The sequence below is a fragment of the Camelus ferus genome, chromosome 7 (genome assembly GCF_009834535.1).
Source record: "Camelus ferus isolate YT-003-E chromosome 7, BCGSAC_Cfer_1.0, whole genome shotgun sequence".
Classification (NCBI taxonomy): domain Eukaryota; kingdom Metazoa; phylum Chordata; class Mammalia; order Artiodactyla; family Camelidae; genus Camelus; species Camelus ferus.
The window spans coordinates 67,403,143-67,426,783 of record NC_045702.1 but is presented as its reverse complement, the minus strand read 5'-3'; the positions used below and the strand labels follow the sequence as shown (position 1 = coordinate 67,426,783).

At 34.3% G+C, this 23,641-nt stretch overlaps 2 long non-coding RNA genes across 2 annotated transcripts in view; one reads left to right on the top strand and one right to left on the bottom strand.

Annotated features, from left to right (window-relative positions):
* Nucleotides 1–360: 360 nt before the first annotated feature.
* Nucleotides 361–23,484, bottom strand: LOC116665005. Its single transcript, XR_004321582.1, has 3 exons — nucleotides 23,474–23,484; nucleotides 10,220–10,227; nucleotides 361–618 (listed from the first exon to the last, which is right to left on the bottom strand). It is a non-coding gene; the product is annotated as an uncharacterized LOC116665005 (long non-coding RNA).
* LOC116665006 overlaps nucleotides 9,949–23,641 on the top strand; it is a 62,453-nt gene continuing 48,760 nt past the window's right edge. The window contains exon 1 of the long non-coding RNA XR_004321583.1: nucleotides 9,949–10,049. This is a non-coding gene — a long non-coding RNA (uncharacterized LOC116665006). The remainder of the gene's footprint in view (nucleotides 10,050–23,641) is intronic.

The window sequence follows — 23,641 nt, the reverse complement described above, 5'->3', positions numbered from 1 at the left end:
TACAAATTCAGTTTCACATCTAGTATTCAGTCTGTTCAAATTGTTTGTTTCTTTTGACTCAGTCTTGTCAGGCTGTATATTTCTAGAAATTTGTTCATTTCTTCTAGGTAGTCCTATTTTTTTGGCAAATAACTATAGTATTCTCATAATTTTTGGTATCTCTGGGATATAAGTTGTTATTTCTCCTCTTTCATTTCTTACTTTGTTATTTGCATCCTCTCTCTTTTCTTTTTTGTAAGCCTAGCTAAAGGTTTATCAATTTTGTTGATCTTTCCAAATATCACCCCTTTGTTTCATTGATCTTTTTTTTCCCCCCTCTCTCTGATCTTTGTTATTTTCTTCCTTCTGCTGACTTTGGGCTTTTTTTTTTTTTTTTTTTTTTTTCTTTTTCTTTTTCTAATGCTTTTAGGTGGTAGCTTCACTTGTTTATTTGAGATTTTTCTCATTTCTTGAGGAAAGCCTGTACCTCTATGAATATCTGTTCTGTAACTGCTTTTGCTGCATCCCATATATTTTTGGAAAATTATGTTTCCAATTTTATTTGTCTCAAGATATTTTCTGATTTCCTCTTTGATTTCATCATAGATCCATTGGATTTTTAGTAGCATGCTGTTTAGTCTTAGAACACATTTCTATTAATTTTCTGTATCCTTCATGTTGAAAAACATATATTATGCAAATGAATCTTTATTTGTATTCCACAATCTATGATCATCTTTAGATAAGGACAGAATACCATTTGCAGTGTTTTACATCTTGTTTCACACTTGCTACATATCCTGATTATTCTTACGTAAGTGTATATAGAGAGATTTTCTGTTCTGCATAGTTCTGTCTTGTGTGAATCTTTATTCAGACAGCATGTCTCATTGAAAATCGTTTGGGATTTATTTGTTTGCTGTTCGTTTTGGTTTGGGTTTTTGCTATTTAAATGTTGCAGCAATGCATAATCTGGTGCTGTGCATTTTTGTATTTGTGCCAATTTATTTTTGAGGACAGATTCTTAAGAGTGATTATTTTTTCTGGTCAAAGGGTCAATTTATCATTTTAGAAATATTACCAAATTGCTTTCCAGTAACTTAGCTTGTTTGTGTCATCTTTCATCTTCACCAGCTTCATCATCAGAGTATATTGATAAACTTTTAGGTTTTTGCCAGTGCTATCAGTGGCAAATCATATCTCAATATTTTAAATGTGTCTTTTTTATTCTGTGACAAAGTATCACAGTCTGGGATGACTTAAATACAGAAGTTAGAGCTCTAAGGGTTAGACACTTGAAATCAAGGTGTCAGCAGGATTTATTTATTCTGGGGGCTCTGAGGGGAGAATCTGTTCCGTATCTCTCTGCTAGCTTCTCGTGACAGACAACAGTCCTTGTTGTTCCTTGGCTTGTGGCATATCTCTCCAATCTCTGCCTCTCTTTTTACATGGAAGTCTTCCAGTTTGTCTCTTTCTTCCCATGGCATTCTCCTCTCTGTGTGTATCTGTATCCAAATTTCCCTCTTGTTGTAAGGACACCAGTCACTGGGTAAAGGGTCCATCTTTCTCCAGTATGTCCTTAGCTTACCTTAGCCAGTTACCTCTACAAACAACCTTATTTCCAAATAAGGTCACATTCTGTGGTACTAGGAGTTGGGACTTCTATGTATTTTTTTGAGAGGACACAATTCAATCTGTAACACATGGAGGTTACCTCAATATGTTGGCGATGTGAAAAAAAAAAAAATGTTGGCAATGTGAGACAGAGCTGGCTGGTATTCACAATATTTGATTCTCTTCTCTTCCCACAACATGTAGTCAGATGATATTTTATAGGAACTTTGCATCTAGTAGGGACCTATGGTTATTTTTTACCAATGAAATATAGATGAAAGTGACATGTGATGCCCATAGGTTGAGCAGTTAAGGGCCCAAGTGCCCCCCTTCATTCTTCATCTTCCCCTCCCTCCCTCTTTCTTTCTCTCCCTCCCTCTCCCCCTTTCTCTCTCTCAGCTACTTTGCTGTGCAGACACTAAAAAGCCAGTGAAGAACTTTACTGGCAGAGATATTACAGAGATAGAGGTAATGTTTATGGATAATTCCAAGGAAAATAGCTTCTTCTGACCCTACTAGGAATATTATTTGGATATCCCTATTGGAATATTATTTGACTAAGAAATAACTTTTATTATGTTGTACCTATAGGACTTGAAGATTATGTATTTACCAATCAGAAAAGGGAAAATTTAAGTGGGTGCTACAGATGGATGGTGGGTGGTCTGTGGTGAAGAAACATCTCAGTGACTGGAAACGTGGTGATCCAAGTTATGCAGCCACAAAACCCTGAGTGAAACTGTCACCTGCAATAATTTGGAACACAGAATATAGACTAATTTAGCCTGTGTCCTACTCATTGGCTCCTGGAGGCTTCTTTTGACAGTGTGTTATAAGAAAGATGAGATCAGGAAATATTCGGTCAGTTTGTGAACATAAATAAAAAGGGTTAGAGAAAGTTTATAAATTTTAAGCTTTTCAGAGTTTTAACAGCCAACTTACTTTCTCCACCCAAATATAATAGATTAAAAACAAGAAAGTTCCCTTGAGATTCCTCAGTTGAAGTGCTTGACTTGATCTGGATGTAAACATGAGAGGAAGAATGTTACCCTCCCAAAAGCAATCCATTTGCTCCAGGTATGCCCCAGGGGCCCAGATTTAGCTGAAGGAAAGCCAGGGGGCAAAAAGGCAACAATATAAATCAGACTTGAAACCCATGTCTAAAAAAGTACTTTGGGTGTGGCTAGTGGCACTTAGAGCTAAGTGAGAACAAAGAAGTAAGATCCATAAAAGATTTTTAAGAGACTTAAAATGCCAAAGGAACACTGGGTTGAGAATAAAAAAATTCCTGTGACTGTTGAAAGTCTTAAAATAACATTCACATAAAACCCTACGGAGATGATGACGGAATTTAATTCTCAGTGATTCAAAATACTTTTGGAAATGTTTCGTAAATACTTTGAATGAAATTTTCTATAGGCCAAGGAGTATGTTCGGACTTGCTAGAAGAACATTGCTGAATGTATTGCCCATTAAGATGACCTAGACCCAGCAAATGAAGGCCTGAACTGTAAATTCCTTTTAAACCCCAACTCCACTTAAGAAATAAATAAATTTCTTTTGTTTCTCAAAAAAATTTATTTCAAAAAAGGTGCTTAATTAAATGAGCAATTACTTAGCTTTGTTATGTTTAGGTAATTAACTTTTTTCCTTTATCTTCATGGTGCTTTAACAATTGCCTTGAATATGTGAACTTCACTGCAGTTTGCCTAAACTAGTTTCTGAAAGCAGGTATGATATAAATAATATGTCCGTGATCAATTTCCTGTGAGAATTGATTTCAGATTGTAATTCGTAACCCTCCTGTTTTGTTGTCTAAATCATATGAAGTGGTGGCATGGATATTTTATTACTATGTGTTGAGTGAGATTTATTGGCAGAACGAAGATTAGTGTATTAGAAAATTTATTACTAAAGAAGAGGTTGTTTTATGCTGTGCTTGTGAGAGGGCTGACTTTTTGAGGGCTGGATATTTCCTGAACTTAGGCAATTTCACCTATTTATGTTGTCGACTGAAATAAATGTGCAGCCTAAAAGTTGAGAGTTATGTTTTATTTGGCGGGAGGACTCCATCCGGAATGACAGCCTCTCAGATCTCTCTGAGGGACTGCACCTAAGAGGTAGGGGAGGGGCTAGGATATATAGGAGCTTTACAACAAAGACCAGGTAGTTGGAACAATAAAAGATTACTTGTTATCTAAAGAAAACCAGGCATTTCAAGTTAAAGAATTTAGTGCTCTTCTATGTATGGGAGGAAGCAAACATTTGGGCTCATTGAATTCATTCCTTTGACAAGCACCTAGCTAACTAGGGCCAGTACCCTGTCCTTTCTTATTCTGAGTCCCCTCAGGGTGCACCACTGTGAGTGGCTGCAGAGGCTGGGCTGCAGGCTTGTCCTCATTGGAGGGGGGCGGCCAGCGGCTGATGACTTGATGGTTTTAACATTCTTTGTTTACTGATATGGTTTGCAGTGTTTTTCGTTCACAATGTGCTTGTGTTAGGATTTCTCTGCTGTGTTTAATTACATAACATCAAAATCATTTGAGATATAGACTATGGTCATGACTCAGAATTTGTTTTCATGTATGCACTTGTAATTTATGTCTTAAGATAACAAAGAAATGATAAAGAAAATGAGACACCAAGAACATATTGATAGAGACAAAAATAAAACTAACATACTCAAAAGTTAAATATTTAAGAAGTTAAGTATTCACAAATTAGTGCTGAGGATGTGGAGATGCTATGATTTAGATTGAGGAGAACGTAGCATTGAATATTGAAATAAAAATTGAGAACACTATTTCCAGAAATGTATTCTATGAAAACAAGTTTGAGGGTTAAAATAAATTGTATACTAGGCTGAAAAAAAAAATTGAACAAGTTTCTTAAAGGTATCCTTTAATTGCTAATACAAATTGTGAGTCAAAATATTGTATATTAGGGACATCTTGGGTTATTGTATACAAAGTTTTCATACCTTTGGCATCAACTCTTGTTATTGGAGACTTTTTAGCTCCAATGACTCAGGGATTGCACTTTGGAAAATGGCCTATTCTACACATAGAAGCAACAATTACAGGAAAGTCTATGTGACACTATCAGTGTACAATAGTAGTAATGATGCAGGAAAACAGATGTGGGGCATGACAAGGGCTGTGTACCAGGGTTTGGTTGAGCCCCTGGGATGTGCCCCGCCAAGCATGGGTCCTTGGCTTTGCACAGGAAAGAATTCAAGAGCGAGCCACAGTTGAGTGAAGGTAGATGTATTCAGAGAGATACATTGAAAGGCAAGAGAAAGGCCACGAGGTGTGGGAGTTGGGTGCTCAGATTATAAGTAGGTACACATTCCATAGACAGAAATGGGCCATCTCCAAAGACGGAGAGAGAGGGGTGGCGGGAAAGGCGCTGTGTTGCTGGTTTTTATGGGCTTGGTGGCTTCATATGCTAATAAGTGGAAGGCCCAGTCTAAGTAGCCTGAGGAAGGGGCTGGGATTCCCAGAAGTTGGCCATTTCACACTCTTTGACCTTTTGTGGCTAGCCTTGGGACTGCCTGTGGGCGTGTTATTCACCATGTTAATATATTACAATGGACGTATAATGAAGCTCAAGATCTGCTAGAAGTTAAATCTCTCATCATCCTGAGCCTCAAGGCCTGCTGGGGGTTGAATCTTCCACCATTTTGATGTTAATTGCTGTAGCAGTCCTTGAATGGCTGTGCCCTGCCCCCTTCCATTCTGTCTCAGTAACAGTGACAATAAATATAGCATGCCCCTTTTGAAAAATTTCTTCCTGACTTTGTAGTGAATGTATCTGATATACCAAGTATACATTCCTAGTTATGCTTTGGTTGCATTAATTTAGCTCCTCAATCTTGGATTTCCTTTGCTGACCACAGTATTGTCCCACTCACTGTGACTATATATACTTTTATTTAAGATAGAGTCGCCTGTGAGCAATAAGTCAAGTACCCTACACTGCTATGCACTTCGGAAAGTGTGAGTGGTATGTCTCAGACTTATGCAGATGTGGAGCAGAGAACAACAGCAGTACCTTGGAGACGGTTACAGCATGTGTGTTGGATGCATACTTAGATTGTTCTAATATGAATTGCAGTGCACATATCCAGATGTTGGCCATGCTGTTAATTTCCCTGGACAAATAAAATGGCTGGCTATCAAAAGATAACTCATAACATGAGGACAAATGAATTGGAAATATGTCAGCAATGGCATATTTGAAAGAACACTTGACCAGACGTCTCATTCCGGCAATATTGGACTAGTCATTTAATCTCTATGGGTTTATAATAAGGAAGTTGTAAGAGATTTTCAGAGATACCTACAATTCAAAAAGTTGACTGAAATCTTTGACTCACTCACTTAAAAAAATGACGGCTATTATTTCCCATATATGTTTGCATGTGGCCAGATACTTAAGACCAATTCAGTGATCATTTTTATTTTATATGATGTACTGTGTCAGAAAGTTATGCTCTAGTCACAGGATAAAGGTTTTTCTATTTTTTTTCTATATTGTGAATATGTAGCTTTCCCTGATTAATCTTTCTTTTGTGAATATGATGTCACAACACATTATAAATTTATCATTATCAGAGGTTTCTTCATCTTGTGTTTATAGTAAGACTTTGATAAAATGTTCTGGTAAATGACTCTGGTGGGAAGAGAAAAAATGGGTTTAAGGTTCAAGATCTATGATCTGTGTTGTAATTTATTTAAAACCCAAGGAGTTATTCTTGCCCGATGCTAATAACCCAATGCAGCAAGAATTGCCTCCCAAAATCTGTTATTGAATATAAAATTAATGGGTATTTACTTGCTTGGCATCTTGTTTCCATTTCTTTTTTTACTGATCCTTGGAGATCCTTGATTTAAGCTGTGTTCAACTCTTTCTAAAGCGTTCTACCACCATCTAGTGTCAACAAATAGAAATTTCATTTCAGTTTACTGATTTTGCAATTTTTTAAATATTATTTGGAATTTGCATGATTTTGCCAGTATGAGTCAATATGGCTTTGTGAAGAGATAAATAAATTATACAAAACAGTGTTTAATATTACTGGAAATAGTGCGTTATGTTTAATATTCAGTAGGAATGTTTATTAAGAGATATTTTATTTCTAAGCTACAAAAGAGGCAAATAATTGATCATCTAACTTTTAAATGCACTGAAATATATGGCATATTAAGTATCACACCTGAATAGACCATTACCTCTATTAAAACTCCCTTCACTCTTCACATCTACATTACCTATGTATTAGAACACTTGTTGATCAATTCAAAACTTTATATTGGACATTCACAATTCCACCTAATGTGTTAGGAATCTCCCATATTAGCTTATATGTTTTTGTATATTATTCAACCAGTGTATTCAGTATATCTAGTTACAATTCTGATCAGTGTGCATTTTATAGCTTTATTAAATACATTTTAATTCACCTGCATTTTTGTCATAATATGACCTGAATGTTGTTTGATTTGATTATTATTTTACATTTCATTAGAAATTAATCAGTCAGTCATTGTTCAGCATTTCCTATGCACCCAGTGTTCTTACTCTTACAACCTTTTGCATGTCTCAAAATATCTTGCTCTTTTATCTTTAGTCAGCCTTTCAGCCAGTATAATCAATATTAAAAATTCAATATTGACCAAGGAGAAAATACAGCAATCAATGAGCTATTCATACACATATGTTAATAGCTTTATAAAAATTACTGCTAAGATGAATGTATTGTGTTAAGGGATAAAGTCATGTTCTTATTTTATTGCAAACTTTTGATACTTAGAACCTATTAACAACCACACACACACACACACAAAAACCTGCCAAAATGTTGTATTATTTCTAATTAGTGTAAGCCCACCTGGTTCAGATTTTGGCACCATGACTAAAGGAGTCATACCAAAAAATGACAGTTCTATGCTAATCACATTTTATAACAATGGCAAATTGTGGGCATAATCCTATAAAGAGTGAAATCAGCAGGTATCCTTAGAGCTGACTATAACATTCTGAATTTTAAAAATTTGACCTTTGATCATCTGCCACTTATATTCACTTGTACATAAAAGGACACTGTTGAAGTGTTTTAAATACCATCTATCAGCTCTTTCTGCCTAAATTTACATCTCTGTTCTGGGCCTCTTTCCTGAAATCCAGACTCACATATCAAGTTGCCTAATCTGCTTTTCTACTTGAACATCTAATAGGCATTTCGCAATACACACATTTAAAACTTAACTTTTTCCCTTGCAGTCTGCCCCTCCCTGTCTTTTCCATTTCCGTTGCTGGTAATTCACACCTGTGTGTTGCATAATCCCCAAAACTTCACCCCCTCCTTCTGTCTCACCCACACTCACTGGGAACTTTGAAACATAACTCAAATCTGATGATCTCATACCATGTACACATCTCCACCTTGACCTCAGCCATGTGCAACAGCCTCCTAAGTGGTCTCCCTACTTCAACCCTTTCCTGTTTGTCCCCTCTTCTGTGGTCTTAGCTCAGTGAAGCAGCCAGAATAATCCTCTCAAAACACAGGTTTAATCATAAACCGCTCTTGACCCAGCACCCCAAGCTTCCTTCCTTCCTTCTCCTTCCATGATGATAATCACCTTAAACAGGGATTTTTCTCCAGCCCTCTCTCTGTAATACCCTCACCTCAGTCTTGACGTTCACCACTCACTGCTTTGTCTTCCTTCCCCGTGTTCATCCCCAATTAACATGCCATTTATGCTACTCTTTTGTTGTTTTTGTTGTCTGTCTCCACTCTGTAGAATGTAAACCTTGAAAACATACACACTTTTTTTACTTTAATTCACTGCAATCTTCCACTACAGAGAACAGTGTCAGGTACTTAATATAATGGCTGAATGAAAAAAAAAAAAAATGAATGAATGCAACCAGTTTTCAACTAGAAAATGATCTGGGTTGATTTCAACCTAAGAATTGCTTGGTTGGGGACAAATTAAGTCCATTTAATTCACTTTTTAAAAGTAAGCATTGAAAATTGTGATCTGATGTTACAAATATTTTACCTGATACCCTTTATCCAGGAAGCCAAAGGTATCTCTGGATTAATTCACAGGAGACAGAGAAGCAGGCTTATCCTCCAGGCAAATAATGGGTTTCCTTCACTTTCCTTTTATTGTTTCTAACATAACACTTGGCTCTCCACCAACTAAATGCACAGTATCCTATTTCATAGATGAAGTCCTTTTAAACCAGGCAACAGTAGTTGAAAGTAGGATGCACTGTGGCATGTTGTAACAGAATGGAAATGTGTACATGTGATCAGGAAGAAGGCAAAGCATGGCTTACTTTTTCCTTAGGTGTTTTGAACATCTCTTAAATGTTTCATATACAAGCTGAAAGTAAATGAGGAAAAGTGTGCTCTGTGTGTGTGTGTGTGTGTGTGTGTGTGTGTGTGTGTGTGTGTGAGTGTGTGTGTGTGTGTGTGTGTGTGTGAATGGGGAATTTTAGTGTTCTTCCTTGCTTTCTCCCTCTCTCTTGTAAAGCATCATGTGGAGTAACTACTTTCTTTATTCTGACATATAGCCAATAATGAAAAAACAGAACTAACTGTTAATGAAAAGTCTAACAGAAAAGGAAGACCATCTCCCTCTTTATGCATTGAATGATATGAAGAGAATGAATATTTCTGTGATACTGAGTCTCTCTTTCTCTATATATAGTAGTCTATGTCTCTTATTGCTCAGTCCTTTATAAACTCTATGATAATTATCTTAGTTACAAGTTAAATTTGAACTAATCAAAACAAAGAAAAACACTGCCTATTTAAGGATATTTAGTACATTTACCTTATAAACTGAAGTTTACTCATATTGTTGCTAAAGCACAGTATTATCTTTCCTTCTGCACTTACGATTTTGGGGTATAAATGCAATACATCTCTATTTATTAATACTAAAGACAACCTAAGTAAAACTTTGGAAAACCCCTCAATTTTCTCTCGGAATACCAGAAATTTTATGTTTGCTAAAATGAAGTAAGATTTTGCTTGATGACTTTTGGAGGGGTATGCATTTTTTTAATTTAAATAGTTTTATTTTTTAATTTTATTAAGATGTAATTGACATACAGCACTGTATAAGTTTAAGGCGTATAACATGATGGTTTGATTTACATATATCGTAAAACTGACTACCATAATAAGTTTAGTTAATTTCAGTCATCTCATAGAGAAACAAACAAACAAAAAATTTGTTTTCTTCTCATAAGTCTTAGGAACTACACTGTTAACAACTTTGATATTTACCATACAGCAACATTAACCATAGTCATTATGTTGTATCTTATACTACAGGATCATTTTGATAGAAAAAATGCAACACTATATTTCTTATTGACTGATGAGAAGTTATGATCCAGTGCAATCTTACTGAGATTGAATATTTGCAAGAATGGTGAGTAGGCTGAACAGTTCCATTATGTAACTATATCTCTCCCTTGCCTCGTATCTCAACAACATTTAAGTGACAACCCAATATTAAAGACATTGAGGAAATAACCTAGGAAAAATATCAAATTTATATTTATTTTATCAAATTTTTGTATTGAATCTACATTCCTATACCTACATGTCTTAAATAGAAGCATCTTCTTTGCTTGATCCCTTGATCATTATGTAGTATCCTTATGTCTTATAACAGTCTTTATTTTAAAGTCTATTTTGACTTAATATAAGCATCGCTACTCTGGCTTTCTTTGATTTTCCTTTTCATGGAATACCTTTTTCTATCCCCTCCTTTTAGGCTGTGTGTGTCTTTAGATCTGAAGTGAGTCTCTTGTAGGCAGCATGTATATGGGTCCTGTTTTTGTATCCATTGAGCCACTCTGTCTTTTGATTGGCTTATTTAGTCCATTTACATTTAAAATAATTATTGATAGGTATATAATTATTGCTATTTTCTTAATTGTTTTTGGTTTGTTTTATAGTTTTTTGTTCTTCTTTTGCTCTCTTTCATTGTGATCTGATGACTATCTTTAGTGTTATGGTTGAATTATTTTCTCTTTTTTTGTGTGTGTATTTATTACAGACCTTTGCTTTGTGGTTACCATGAGGTTTATATATAACAATCTCTCAATCTCTCTCTCTCTCTTATATATATATAAGTATGTATAGGTATGTGTGTGTGTATATGTATGTATGTATGTATATATATGATTATTTTAAGTTGCTGGTATCTTAAGTTCAAATGCATTTTAACAAAACTTCATATTTACTCCCCACCACCATGTTTACTGTTTTGACATCATAATTCACATCTTTTTGGTTTGTGTATCTCAACTACTTATTGTGGATAACTGACCCTCTCTGTCTAATACTTATCAGTATGTATATCCACTAGGTAAACTAGATATACTAAGGAAATATGCAAGTGTGTAAATCCTCCAAATACTAAGAATTTAAAAACTCCTGGAAGAAATTTAACAAATCCACTTAGTCATGTGCTTACTGTTACTTTCATAAATTTACAAGTGAAGTTTGGCAATAAAAATAGCATTGCCAATTTTTTCCAATTTTTATTATCCTTTGAGGAATATCTTTGTATTGTATATAGTATTAAATATGTGTAGAAATGAGAAAAGAAGTGGCAGTGTACATTCCAGGAAAAAGAATAGATGAATTGAAATTCTGAATTCCATAACTTGTCCTGACCACTCCATGTATCTTCACAAAAAGATGAGTTATTTAGGCTGTCTCATTTTTTTCATCTGCAGATGTAAATATGAAATGTTTCAATGTCACCACAATAATAGTAGAGCAAATACAAGATTTCTTAGTAATTCCTATCTAGGAACAGCAATTAAAATGATAAGAGTCAGAATCAGGGATAGTAGGAGCTATTAAAAAAAAAAAGCTGATCACATGTCTATGGTTTTTGGATCCCTTATAATCATGAAGCTATGTGTATCATTGCTTCTTCGGGCTTCTACTATTCTACCTAGGGGAGATTTCCAAACTCACAAAACAGGCAGAATCTATATAAACTTTTTTTTGAAGAATTTGTAAGAGATTTCTTTTGGCACAGTGTTCAAAGGAAGACATGCATGAGGAAGTATTAATATGGTTTTCAATTACTGAATGAGTCTTAATTCAAAATTAGAGCAAATTATTAAGTTATTTAAACAAATATCACATAAATGCTTTACTGAAGGGAAAATAAAATGTAAGTAATGTGAATTTTCAGTTTCTGTATATCTTCATATTACTAAATACCTACATAAAATATTATAAGATCATTGCTCTTTTTATCAATTACCTTCTTCACAAAAATAATTTTTAAACTTTATTTGTATTTTAATATCAGGTAATGCATATTTAATATCATATTTAATTATTTATTTTTTAGTTAATATCATATTTGATATCAGACCATGATATTTAATATCAGATCTGTCACATAACACTCCAAGGGCGCTTGTTCATATAGGGTATAATATGAATGGTGCTTCTTGGAGTTATGCAAAGTGCCATTACTACATATAGTAAGATATGAATGTTATATACTATAATATTTTGGAAAATTATTGTATCCATTCATTGTGCATTGATTCTGTCGACTGAAATAAATGCGTAGTCTAAAAGTTAAGAGTTATGTTTTATTTGGTGGGAGGATTCCATTCGGGATGACAGCCTCTCAGATCACTCTGAGGGACTGCTCGCAAGAGGTAGGGGAGGAGCTAGGATATATAGGAGCTTTACAACAAAGACCAGGTAGTTGGAACAATAAAAGATTACTTGTTATCTAAAGAAAACTAGGCATCTCAAGTTAAAGAATTTACTGCTTTTCTATGTATGGGAGGAAGCAAATATTTGGGCTCATTGAATTCATTCCTTTGACAAACACCTAGCTGTCTAGGGCCAGTATCCTGTCCTTTCTTATTCTGAGTCCGCTCAGAGTGCACCATTATGAGTGGCTGCAGAGGCTGGACTGCAGGCCTGTCCTCCCTGGGGGGTGGTGGCAGCCGCTGATGACTTGGTTTAAGCATTCTTTGTTTACTGATATGGTTGCAGTATTTTCACTCACATTGCAGTATTTTCGTTCACAATTCTATCTTCAAAATTTCAATTAATATCTACTTCTGAGCTTTCAGTCTTATCCCTAAAATAAGGAGTTTACAGAGATTCATACATTATGGTAGTAACAAAATTTTTTTAATCATGAAAAAATTTTATACTGCCAGTATATAAAATATAAAATATATATACATAAAGTAAAACTTTTTATAATGCCAGTATTTAAAATAAGACATATAAAAATAAAATCTATATGAAGTATGTCATTTGTTCTAGGCTAAATTATTGACTTCTAAGAATCATACCATTCAAGGCAAAACAGAAATTAACAATTGAAATAAATACAAAAAACATTTCAAGGCTGTATTTGACTAATTTCTTAGCAAAGGAAAGTCTTCTACTTTGCATGCTCTTTTTGTCTATAGCCAACTTTTGATTCAGGTAGTTTGTGCACATCCAGCACTAATATATAAAACATATTACAACCAGTATGGCTTTGTTCTTCACCACCTGGAAGAGCCTACAGCTACAATGCTGGAAGGATGGTCCCAGAGGAGGCCCCTGTTGACAGGCATTTCTTTTCCTCTCTTTCCTCTTCTCTCAGGACGCCATACATACAGAGAAGCTTTGAGGATAAGAATGGATATAGCTAGAGTGTTAGTTTGAATCATAAAGCTATTTTGATGCACTATTTTCAAAGTCAGAATATTTTCCTTAATCAAAAGCAGGCTACTGAAAAATTCCTAGAAGAAGTAACCAGCTTAACTCCTGTTTAAATAATTCAGACAAAAATGTTTTAATTGGGGAATCAAAGCACAACCAGATTAAGCATTTTAAAGGAAAAATTAAAGTTATTGCCTAACATTTTATAACATAAAGTAGCAAGAAATGGGACGCCACTGAAGTTTGTCAAACAGGAAATTAGAAATAGAACATCTGAGGAGGTCTTGGCTGTCAAATTGTAGAACAAGGAGAACCTGAAGAAGGGAAAAATCTACAAAGATCTTGTAATAGTTCTTGTGTGAGTTGAAAGTGTTTAGATTTGAGTTGTTATTTTTAAAAGAGAAATCCATGGATTAATTTATAAGACAGTACTAAATAACATCTTCATAAGCACAAATCTATTTAGAACATAAATCAGTCATGTCAGACTCCCCTGCTCAAAAGCCCCTGATCATTTTCCAGTGCACTAAGAAGAAAATCAAATGTATTTTTGATTCCCTACAAGTCTTAGCATGTCCTTGCTTCCATCAAAATCTTCTACTATTGCTACCCTTGCTCACTTCATTCTATCTACACTGTTCTGCTGTTCCTAGATTACAGCAGGAAAACTTTGCTCTTGCTGTTCCCTCTTGAGAAGCTTTTCAGCAAATGTGCACATGACTTTCTCCCTGACTTCATTCAGATCTGTGTTTGTATGCCACTTCCAAAGAACCAGACTCTACTCTGACAAAAATAATAATACCCACCATACTCTATCATCTTTGCTTTATTTTTCATATCATTTATTACTATGTGATTTGATATTTTCTTATTGTCTTTCTTACTCATGGGAATGTGAGCATTCCGTGAATGCAGGCATCTCATTTGTTCACTACTGTACATGGAACAAGGTTGAAACTCAATAAATATTTGTCCAGTGAATAAATGACTATGTATAACTGCATTTCTAGATCTCTGGATCCACTTGTGTTTACATATCTAGCTGTATCTTTATACTTCACACACATTCACATATGTTATCTCTTTGACCTTTGTAATGATTTATGCAATCCTATTATTACTACATCCATCGTATAGAATGGCTAGTGGGGCTTAAGGAAATAAAAATTTGCCCACATTCACACTGCTAACTAAGATTTGAATTTCAGATTCCCTGACACCGAAGTCCTTTTTTCATTACATAGTATTGTTTACCTTGAGTACCCTTAAATTTATCTTATTTTATATTTTTACCTAATTTTTAAAACCTGCTAGATTTCTAATTTGCATTATAAAATGCATAGTTATATAAGCAAAAATGTTATGTATTAGAAAATAGACATCACCATGATATTACTATCAAAACATCATTATAGTTCATTCTTTTAATCTTGTTTCAATGACACTTTATACAAGTTATATAAAAAAAGTTTTCTAAAACAAAATTCCATATATATACTGTTCATTTAAATAGGCTTAAATAAAACTGGGATCATTCAGTACATTCAGAGTTTTATATTGCTATTTTTCCTAACATTTTCCCTCAGGACTAAAAGTTATTTTAAATAATTTATTTTCCACATTTCCTTTCTTATGTGAGGAGTCTATCTTTTTCTTTTTCTGTTTTGGTTGGCACTCTGCTTATCCTCTGTTCATTGCTCTACCTGTGTAAACAGCTCCTGCCTCGGTCCTACAAGGTGACCCATGTCAACCACCTTTATGTATTTATCCGTATGTTTCACTCTCATGCTTTGTATGCCCATACTGATTATGTACACAGTTTTAAGGATTTTTATTCATTTTTTAACTGTTTTTGTTTGGTTTTGCTTTATGCAACGGGATCATGTGATACATACTCTATCTTGCTTTTCTCATACATCTCTACTAATTTATAATTTCAAAGAGCTATAAAATATCTTATGGTCCACATTATTGATCTTTTCCTCTAGTGACAGCTATTCTTCTTTCATTTTCTTGTCTTCTTTCCTTGTCTTTTTGTTACTCTCTTTGTTTCTTTCCTCTGTTCCTTCCTTCCCTTCCTCCTTCCTTCTTCTCTTTCTTTCCCTTCTCCCCTCCCTCTCTGCTTCTCTCTTTCTCTTCTTCCCTCCTTTCCTTCCTCTCTTTCTCTACTGTACATGATATATATCCTTATATTCCCCTTCTATGGAAATTCTGTGAGATAAATTGTCAGGTGGGATTGGGAAAACATTTTCAATGACTAAATGTTGCAACCCAACCCATATATTTAGATATCACAGCTTACTTAATCATTCTCCTATTGTTGTAAATTTACACTTACATCTATTTTTTGCTAAGTAACAATGCAGCAAATATTTTTATACATAATTCTTTGTATTCTGTGTATAAATACGCCCCTCATTATTTCCTAGTATATCTATTGCAGAATACATACTATGCTTTGAAATAATTATACAAGAGGTATGAATTCTTTCAAAGTTCTTGTTCCTTGATGGCAAATGATTTTGTGTGCCCACTACCAAATACTGTGTATTTTGCCAGGTTGATTCCAGTATTTATTCATTCAACAAATATTTAATGAGCTACTTTTGTGTCCTGGACGCAATTACTTGCTTTTCCATCTTTTGAAACTAGATAGTGAAGTTGGTATTTTATGTTTGATTAAATATTTATCACTAACTGAGAGCACCTTACTTACATTATGTTTTATGACCATATGTTAGTCTCTACATTTAACTGGCATTTGTTGTACAGCTACTATACTAGGCATGGGGATACAGGGTCAATAAGACAAATCAAGTTCCTTCTTTTCGTAGAGCTTACATTCCAAGGGGTGAGGGATAGTCAAAAAATTAATGTGTAAAAGTAAATATTTAAAACAACAGTCAGTTTTGGACATTTATGCTTGAGATGGCTACTAGACATCCAATTGGAAATTTCAGTTACATAATTTATACACCTGTAACTCAGCAGAGAAAAATCACTAACGATGTGAGTATTAGTGAATTATAAGGCCTTGGCAGATTTGGGGGATATGGGATCCTGAAAAGTTATTTGATGCCTCCAACTCTATTCCAAGTATCATCTTTGTATCTTGAGTAGAGTAATTTATTGAACTAGTGATGCTGGCTGAGGTATGTGTATCTGAAGCTGCTGACTCCGTACTGAGAGTTCTCCCACTGGCAAGAGCTTAGGCATAACTTTTATTCACTGCTCCTGAGTAGGAGGGAACCAAATATCAACTACAGAACACCAGATTTCTTAAATGGAAGGTTGTCCATGATAGAGATCATTGAGAAGGTTGTATCAGCCTCTGTGTGTGTGTGTGTGTGTGTGTGTGTGTGTGTGTGTGTGTGTGTGTGTGTGTGTATTTTTCTTGGATGAGGGTAGACTTGCTGGTCTCCTTGACCTCAACTCATTATGAATTTTTGCTACCTCCAAGGCAAAGAAAGATCTACTTTGTAGCTGGACATGCCTGGTAACTAAAGTCTTCCTCAAGATTTGTGATAAACAAGTGACAAACTTGCTGTTAAGCCTTTGCTCCCTCATAGACTTATTCCCAATAAAATATTCTGGAATTTGGATTTGTACTCCAAGAATTTACAGAGTCATATGAGGGTACTTTATGGGAACCAACAGCAGAAAGAAAGATTAATCCTTTGAACAGACAAATGGAATGTAAAGAAAATTGAGAGGAATATGAAATATTAAAAGAGGCTTCAATTGCAAAATATAAACTATTTTATTTTTAAAATATTTCCTTTTAGGAAATTAATAGATGAATTGAATAATGGAATTGCCATTCTTGAAATCTGAGTTTGTTGCCTGGAGAATCAAATGAAAGAAACATTTTGTAAACACAATAAAATGAAAAGTGTTGCACTCATGAGAGAAAAGCAAGTGTCCTAGAGGACTAATGCATAAGATATGAATAAAACATTTTCCATAAGAAGCAAATGAAGAATCAGAAATAATTAAACTAAAAATGATGTTTCTATGAATTGAAGACTTGAATTTGCAGAATTAAAACAGTCCCCAAATTTCAGACAAAAGAGAAACACATCTAGATATGTAATATAATGATTCTTAAACTTCAGAATAAAAATAATAACCTAAATTTTTTTTAGCTTTTTTTCCTTAAAAAAAATGAAAAGAATGAAATTGACCTTATTTTTGTCTCTTACATTAGAAGTTAAAAATACTGGAAATACACATACAGACAACTATGAAGAGAAAACAGACCAAGATTTCTAAACCCAGCCATGGGAACACTCCCCTGTCATAAAAAGGAGGGGAAAAGGGGGGATATTTATTCATAGCCTTTTAGGGCAAGATGCATGAGTCTTAGGAAATGTTTAGATGAGTTCTCTAAGCAAAAAAACGACCAGATCTCTTAGATTTGGGAGATAGAGGAGATCTCTTAGATTTGGGAGATAGAGGATAGGTAACATTGGTTAGCAATATATACAGCTTAATCTAAATAAATGACTAGGAGTGTTCAATTTGAATGCTGAATTAGGATTCTTGAAATAGATGTTCTACTTTTATTCCTTATAAAAGTCAAATTTATGATTAAATAAAGACTGCAAAATGTTTAAATCTTTTGAATGCTAAATATTTAAAATTAGAGATATATACATAATTGCTAACTAAACCTTTAGAGGTATTGCAGTTTGTTTAATATTTAGTAAGAACACATTTTATCAGTTATTACTTTATTTTTTGTATTTACCCAATTATCCAACCATGTGGTTTGTACTTAATGGCCTTAGACTAATTGTTACCCAAATATTTATTTCTGTTACTAAGAAAGAAATATTTAAATGTGTATAAAATATTTATTATTTCACTGTATGAAACAAATTCCAAGTTTATAAATGGATCATAGAAAAATGACATCATACCTACCTCATTTTTATAAGCATTATCATTAAAGGCAAGTAGTAGATAAAAATAAATTCTACTATTTTTAAATTTGGATAGCTGATATAGAAGGAAATTGTGAGACTTAGTGAACTGTATTAAATAACAATTTAATTTCTTTTCCAATAAAGTATTATTAACAGTTTTGGAATTCATTGCTTAAGATAGGTGGGCAGAATGTGAAGAGAGTTCCCAGTATTCATTAATATAACTAATATTTTAGAAATAAGAACGCTAGAAAAGCCCTTATTTGGCTTAATGAGGGTTTTTGAAATAAACACACTGCTGTATATATCTTTATCTATAATTAGATAAGTGACAGGTAGGTAGGTAGGTAGACTGATAGATAGACAGACAGATATCAGAGAGGAGTGCTGGTGATAGATAGACCACACTGAAAAAAACTTTTAACAAGTATCCAGGGTACCACGGTGGTAGATGGAGACAGAAGCAAAGAGAAGACAAGCAAAAAGATCCTAAAAGAAGTTATTATTGGGAAAAGATACAAGAGAAGACATGACTCCAAAGATCCATCTAAAACTAGGAAATAGAAGATGATACTTACATTTTTTAATTGAAATATAGTCAATTTAAAATGTGTCAATTTCTGGTGTACAGCACAATACTTCAGTCATATAGGAACATACATATATCATTTTCATATTCTTTTTAGCCATAAGTTACTGCAAGATATTGAATATAGTTCCGTGTGCTATACAGTATGAAATTATGGTTTATCTATTTTATACATACTAGTTAGTATCTGCAAATCTTGAACTCCCAGTTTATCCCTTCCAACTCTCTTTCCCCTCGGTAATCATAAGTTTGTTTTCTACGGCTGTGAGTCTGTTTCTGTTTTGTAAATAAGTTCATTTGTCTTATTTTTTTTAATTCTACATGCTATCATATGGTATTTTTCTTTCTCTTTCTGGCTTACTTCACTTAGAATGATAATCTCCAGGTCCATCCATATTGCTGCAAATGGTGTTATTTTATTCTTTTTTATGGCTGGTTAGCATTCCATTGTATAAATATACCACAGCTTCTTTATCCAGTCATCTGCTGATAGACATTTAGGTTGTTTCCACATCTTGGCTATTGTAAATAGTGCTGCTATGAACATTGGGGTGCATGTTATAAACACAGATTTAAGATAAAGTAGTCATACCTAGTCCTTCCTAATGCTTTCTCCCTCTCAGTTTGTTTTCCTAATAGTCTTCTCTCTCCATGGCACTCATTACATTGTGATCATAGCCCCTTGATTTTATAGAGAAAAATGTAAAGCTCAACTAAGTGTATAATTCAGGAAGTAACCCAAACCACAGTCTCTTAGTTCATATGGACCAGAATTAGAGTGAAATTCTGGAAGGGATGTGAACTGTCCTTCCAGAAAAAGCCAGGATAGCCAACACACATGCTATTACCTAAACTTTCCCAGATACCTTTAGTCTCTTTTACTTAGCAAGTGGCAACGGCTTTTGGTATAACTACAGAATTCTCTGCTTTTTTCCTTTAGAATTTGTGAACTAAACCTCTCAGCAGGCATGAAAACAAATGCTAATATACTTTAAATGTATTTGTGTGCCCATTTAGTCATCAGGGGTTGCTGAAGCTATGAATGCTTAGAAAAATCATGAGAGAAGAATGTTTGAAAAATAGAGTCAAGTGGGTAAGAATGCACTTAAGGGTAGCATCTGACAGAATACGTTGCTTCTTATAAAGTAGGTTATATACATATATTACTACATAAATACATAGACACACTATATATATATGCAGTGATATGTATATAGATATAATACGTATGCATAGTGTATCCCATTATATATATACGTATATATTCTAGTATAATATGAAATTGTTATTTGGTAAAACTTTGTCTAAGCAGGAAATACTCTAGTTGTTTCAGCCTTGAGAACTGCAAGAGGCAATGTTGGTCTAAATCCAGATCATAATCAATAATGCTCTATGTGATCTTAGTCTGAACAGTGAGGAAACAATGACACCTGTCAGCTTTGCATGTGCTGTGTTACAGCTTATGTCCAATAAGGAAACGGGCAATCAATTCCTAAGGATTCTTGAATATGAAGGTATTAGCTCTTATCTGGTGTAGTAAGACTATATAAAAAGCTCTGTGTGTAGCCTGTCCTTTGGTTATATGTATTAAAAATTCAGAAGGAGCATTGTGTTCTATTTCAAAACATTGCAAAACTAAGTAGTTGTGGAAGTATTTAATAAATACTTGGAACGTATTTATTAAATATGGAGATATGGAACGTCGTTGTTGGCATAAAAGATTCCTAGTCCTATCTGGATTATTTATTGCTTTATCTAAACCTGTTTTCAAATATAATAGTATAAAACTCAGGCAGCCAGTACAGGATTATTTAATTTAGAAAGTGTCTATAACATCTAAACCATCATCCAGACCAGATATGTTTGTAACTAACCCGTGTGACCCAAACTGCCAGAATACAAGCGCATTCATTACTGTGGCAACTTCAACTATCCAGAAGGCTTCTAGGAATGTGGAAGGCGGTATTGAGGTCAGGAAGTCAATGTGCTAAGAAAAATATCTCAGACGCTATCTCAGAGCTCAGTCTAGTTTTGAGCAAAGTTCTGGCAAACTTTATGAGACCATTTCCCAGCTCCCACACACTTATAAATAGTAAATAAGAAAGATGGATTGGGAAGAACTTCGGTAGCTGCTGGTGGCAGACAGATCAAAGACATGTCCTTGAGCAGGGCGGGGGACGTCTATGCTGATTAATGAGACAGTCTTGCTCTTTAGAATCTCACCACCTAGATAGATAGTTTGACTATGAATGAAAAAGAATAATTATAAAAATCAAAACACACAAAAATGGTCATTCTGTGGAAAGGCAAAAAGATGAATATTTTCAACATATTTCAAAGAGGTGACTCGCCCTTGAGGCCTTTGCTCTTTTGCTGTTCGTAGTAACAATCGATTCTTTTAATGATACCCTACCTCATTAAGATAAGACTTTTTATTCATCCACTAAATTCAAGTAGATAAGGAATATGTATTATACTTGAGACATCTATAAATGCTGTTTTTTTTAGATAAAGATAAGCTCTTAAAATTAAGCTTAAATCAGCTAGAAAAATATCTCGTATAGAAGCCTTTTCTCTGATAATGTTGGATAAGATTCTTCTCGGAAATTTAAAATTATTTTGGCACCTCCAAGGCTACAGAAAAAGGTAATGGACATTCTTATGACTCTAAAACTGTACTTTCAGTAATTTCAGTAATAGTATCATGCAAGATAAATAAGAAAGACTGTTACGCTTTGTAGCTATGAGAAATAGTCCTTCAGATTCACCAAGTAGATTCAATCAGCTCACTCATACAGCGGCAAAATTTACATCATTGAGATCATCAAAAATAGTTAACATTTACCTGTTTGGTTATTGCAGATTATAAGCTACTCTCAACTCTCTTAATTGTTACGGTAGTGAAGAAAAGCAGATAATGTAGGTAAAAAAGTTTTTTTTTAAATCAACGCTTTTAGACTCTTTAGACTTAAATTTCTTAACCTTGAAGATATTTCTGGAAATGAGCAAGGGTACAAGGTCACAGCTGTGTAAAAGGAGTGTTTTGAGGTCAATTTTATGGAAAGTTTAATCTGTGATCTGTTGATTGAAATAAATGCGCAGCCTCAAAGTTGAGAGTTATATTTTATTTGGTGGGAGGACTCGAGCCAGGATGGCAGCCTCTCAGATTGCTCTGAGGGACTGCTCCAAAGACATAGGGGAGAAGCTAGGATATACAGGAGCTTTACAACGAAGACCAGGTAGTTGGAACAATACAAGATTGCTTGTTATCTAAAGAAAACCAGGCATCTCAAGTTAAAGAATTTAGTGCTTTTCTATGTATGGGAGGAAGCGAACATTTGGGCTCACTGAATTCATTCCTTTGACAGGTACCTAGCTAGATATCTAGGGCCAGTATCTTGTCTTTTCTTATTCTGAGTCCCCTCAGGGTGCCCCGCTGTGAGTGGCTGCAGAGGCTGGGCTGCAGGCTTATCTTCACTGGGAGGGTGGCGGCAGCTGCTGATGACTTGATGGTTTCAACATTCTTTCTTTACTGATATGGTTTGCAATATTTTCCATTCTCGGACCATAGAAATTAGGGAGCACATTCAAGCAAGTGTATTCTGCATTTACTAATACAGGGCTTTTCACATGCAAATATTTTAAAACATTCAATTAGTTAAATTAAGGACAGATCAACGTAGCACTTTTGTCTGTGTGCTCGCTGGTCACAGAGCTAATTTGAAACTACAAACCATGAAAAAAATCTAAATATGGGCATTGCTTTCTGTTTTCTAAAATCGCTCTACACATATGGTCTTGTTTTGTCCTTACAATTCTAGAGCAAAGGTGTTTTTATTTTAAGCATTTTGTATCACGAAGAAAAAGAGAATAAATACTTCTCAGATGAGGAATACTGGTGTTACCTTTTATTTAGTACTTACTGTGCTTTTCATACACTAACTTAATTCTTACAATCACTCTATAATATGGACATGTCATTAGAGTATTTATTTAACATACTTGATTTATAATAAAGTCATCCTTTGGCTTCCGCAGGGATTGGTTCCAGGACCCCCTGCAGATACCAAAATCCAGGAATGCTCAAGTCCCTTATATGAAATGGCATAGTATTTTCAGGTTACCTACACACATCTTCCTGTACACTTTAAATCCTCTCCAGATAACTTATAATACCTAATACAACGTAAATGCTATGTAGATAGTTGCCAGTATGCAGCTAATACAAATTTTGCTTTTTGAAAATTTCTGGAATTTCTTTGTGAATATTTTCAATCCATGCTTGGTTAAATCCATGGATGCAGAAGCCGTAGGTATGGAGGGCCAATTGTAAATAATTTTTGCCCAAGGTCATCCACTTTGTGAAGAATGAAGCCAGATTTGAAGGCAGGATTATCTGGTGCTGAAGCTTTCTCAATTTTTTGTTTATGTTATTACATTTGATCATAGTTTATCTCTGTTTTACAAATGAGAGAATTGATATTTAAGACATGTCAATGAATTGGTCTTTGACCCAGACTTCTGATTTTAAATGCTGGGCTCTATCTATGTATTATTGTTGACTTTCTACCAGGAGTCTAATTACAATGTTTGTGCTATTTTTTTGCTTTCTTTGCAGATTACAACAATCCTTTTTTTCTACAACGTGTTACCAAAAATATATGCAAACTGTATGACCTTTAAGAAATAGCTATTCATTATATCAGTTTTTAACCAGAGCATGCTACCACTTGATTAGCAAGAATAGGGTAGGTTGATTTTCAATGGAAGTGTATACAGAAATATTGCAACAGT